General features: G+C 41.0%; 1 non-coding gene across 1 annotated transcript; it reads left to right on the top strand.

Annotated features, from left to right (window-relative positions):
• Positions 1 to 3,242: 3,242 nt before the first annotated feature.
• LOC113781774 lies at positions 3,243 to 3,349 on the top strand. Its single transcript, XR_003469680.1, has one exon. It is a non-coding gene; the product is annotated as a small nucleolar RNA R71 (small nucleolar RNA).

The following is a 3,349-nucleotide window of genomic DNA, read 5'->3' as shown; positions in this document are numbered from 1 at the left end:
ATCAACTCCTCTATAAACGAACTTTAGTTTGAAGAGGGTGGTGGCGGACGAGGTTGATACTGCTGGTGATGCCCCTGCGGTCTATTAGGTGCAAAATTGGGCTGCCTATTTCCTCCATAACTGAAATTTGGGTGATCTTTCAAATCGAGATTATACGTATTCGAGTACGGGTCATAGGACCTTCTTAGTGCGGACGCGTGACTAGCCATGTTCACTTATTCTGCACTTTTTTCCTAAATCATTGGGCACATATCTGTAGAATGACCCATACCAGTGCAAATCCCACACACTTTGGCCTGTGATGCATTTCCTACAGCCAGTTGCCTAACAAACGAGGTTAACTCCGTCAACTGCTACTGGATAGAAGATGTCTCCACCTCATTTACCTTGCGTAACGGGACATCCTCCCTCGTACCGAACTGTTGTGAATTCTCGATGCTATGAAATATGGGCCGCTTATGGGCCATGTTTCGGGCTACAAGAGAATGAATCTTTTAGTAATAGTTTAGTAGTTTATTTTTCAAATTTCTATTTTATTTGGTAGGAATAAGTTCGGTCCAAGACCTCATATTGAGTTGGATCTGATTTATAGAGTCTAGACTCACTATTACTTAAATTGGTGAATTAGCTTTTATTGGGTTATGTTGGGCCAGCTTTATAAGCTGACCATTAGTTAGCCTTAATTGTGATTATGATTGGTGAGTCATTAGTTAGTTCCTTTTCCTTACTAGATTAGGGTTTTACTTGTAGCCTATATAAGGCACCACATTACGTCATTAAAAGGGAGACACTTTTATGATAAAAATATTGAGAGAGTTTTCTCCATAACTTTCGAGCAAACCTTGAACAACTTAGAGTTATACTCTAGTGTTCTTGTTTGGCTTATCAATTCAAGAATCGCACTTGAATTGTGGCGCCTTCTACACTTGCCTGAGGTTCACTAATTCGTTTGATTACGGGTTGAGATAGTATCAACAAGTTCGTAGTCACGGGGATTAGAGGAGTCGTAGGGTTTCCGCTACCACCGTTTCTTGCACCCGACGTCAAATCCAACAAGCGATCTTGGGTCGCGAATCTCCTCACCAACGAGATTCGTATCAGCTGGCATCAGAGCTAGCTTGTTGGTCACTTAACCATGCCTCGTGGAGTTGCATCTCATTCGTATCATCAAGAATTCTTGGAGCACGAGCCTCGTAAGAGGAGGGGTTCCAAGCGAACTACTTCCAAGCACCTTAGTTCCATGCATTCAAGTTTCGAGCATTCACAACATGAGTTCCATTCCCTTCGGGACAAAATGGATCATTTCCGTGCTTTGTGTGTATATGAAAGACATAAGCATACTTATAAGGAGTATGAGGATGAGCACAGGAGTTTGCATTGAGCAACAAAGCCGAGGTCTTCATCAAGCAAACGAGCATCATCTAAGGAGTGTTGTGACAATCTACTTATAAATTCTCGAATTGAATTACAAGCTCGTGAATCAAAGGCTGATTTTCGAAGCCGGACTAAAGAATTGGTTGCCTCTATGATGGAAGAAATTAGCCAAGTGCTAAGTTCATATTTTGAGCAATTTACTCATGTGACAACCAATGGTGGTAAAAATGCTCCTTCTAGACCGCCATTGATTGAAGAAGGATCTATGATTGCTAGCAAGGAACTTGAGATTGAAAACCTTGAAGTCCCATCCACACAAGTTAGCTGTCATGAGTTAGTTAAGAAGGAAGACAAGGGAAAAAGCGCACTGACTTTGGGCAACAATGCGAGAGCTTATTTTTCTAACGACCTTACCTTTGTTTTGTTTAGCATTTCTTCTTTTACGCAGGTTAAGCAAGGAGAGATTGAGTTGATCATGACATGTTCTATCCCTAAATCCATTAGTGAATATCAGAATTTTCATGAAATTTGCATCTTAAGTGTTGTTTCCCTTTACTATCCATTGATATACAACTTCACCCATGAGTCTGCTTTGCTTGTTGGGAGGCGTAATGAAGTTTCAAAGGGAGTCCTTGCACTTGAATTTTGTCCTTTGCCTCCTTACCATTTTGCAACAAGTGTCCCAAGTGATGATCAATCTAATGAAGTCGATCATGTTCAAAGTGTTGTTCAGTTTGTCAGTTGCATTATGGAGGATCCAAGAAGATGTGAGCTTGCTGCCAATGTACCATACATTTTACCTTGCATCATGGAACCGAAGCTATATGCGTTATCTTCGAGGAGTCGTTGGAGTAAAGCCTTGAGTTTTCCATGGCTGATTGTGAGCATTTTCAAGCTGACCAAGAGACATGTGCACCAAATTATAATAATCATGACGTATGCAAGTATCATTCATTCTAAGAGAGCCAATATGTGGAGATTTGAGGTTTCATCCTGCCAACTCTTGTTAGTACCATTCATTTCCAACCACGATTTGAGGACAAATCTTTTTCAAGAGGAGGGGAATGATATGAAATATGGGCCGCTTATGGGCCATGTTTCGGGCTGCAAGAGAATGAATCTTTTAGTAATAGTTTAGTAGTTTATTTTTCAGATTTCTATTTTATTTGGTAGGAATAAGTTCGGTCCAAGACCTCATGTTGAGTTGGATCCGATTTATAGAGTCTAGACTCACTATTACTTAAGTTGGTGAATTAGCTTTTATTGGGTTATGTTGGGCCAGCTTTATAAGCTGACCATTAGTTAGCCTTAATTGTGATTATGATTGGTGAGTCATTAGTTAGTTCCTTTTCCTTACTATATTAGGGTTTTACTTGTAACCTATATAAGGCACCACATTACGTCATTAAAAGGGAGACACTTTTATGATAAAAATATTGAGAGAGTTTTCTCCATAGCTTTCGAGCAAACCTTGAACAACTTAGAGTTATACTCTAGTGTTCTTGTTCGGCTTATCAATTCAAGAATCGCACTTGAATTGTGGCGCCTTCTACACTTGCCTGAGGTTCACTAATTCGTTTGATTACGGGTTGAGATAGTATCAACAAGTTCGTAGTCACGGGGATTAGAGGGGTCGTAGGGTTTCCGCTGCCACCGTTTCTTGCATCCGACGTCAAATCCAACAAGCGATCTTGGGTCGCGAATCTCCTCACCAATGAGATTCGTATCACTCGATCATTCCCTCAATTAGCTCCCACGTTGCCCGAAAGGTGTTGTTCACTAGTGCCCCTCCACTCGCAGCATCAATGATACTCCTGTCTCTGAAGAGTAGCCCCTCGTAAAAATATTGCATGAGCCACTGCTCACTTATTTGGTGTTGAGGGCACTTGATGCATAACTTCTTGAATCGCTCCCAGTAATTATAAAGCGACTCCCCTGGATGCTACTTGATACCACAGATCTCCTTTCTTAAACT

Source organism: Coffea eugenioides, chromosome 8 (genome assembly GCF_003713205.1).
Source record: "Coffea eugenioides isolate CCC68of chromosome 8, Ceug_1.0, whole genome shotgun sequence".
NCBI lineage: Eukaryota > Viridiplantae > Streptophyta > Magnoliopsida > Gentianales > Rubiaceae > Coffea > Coffea eugenioides.
Note: the sequence above shows the minus strand (reverse complement) of the source record. Positions and strands in the feature narration are given on the sequence as shown.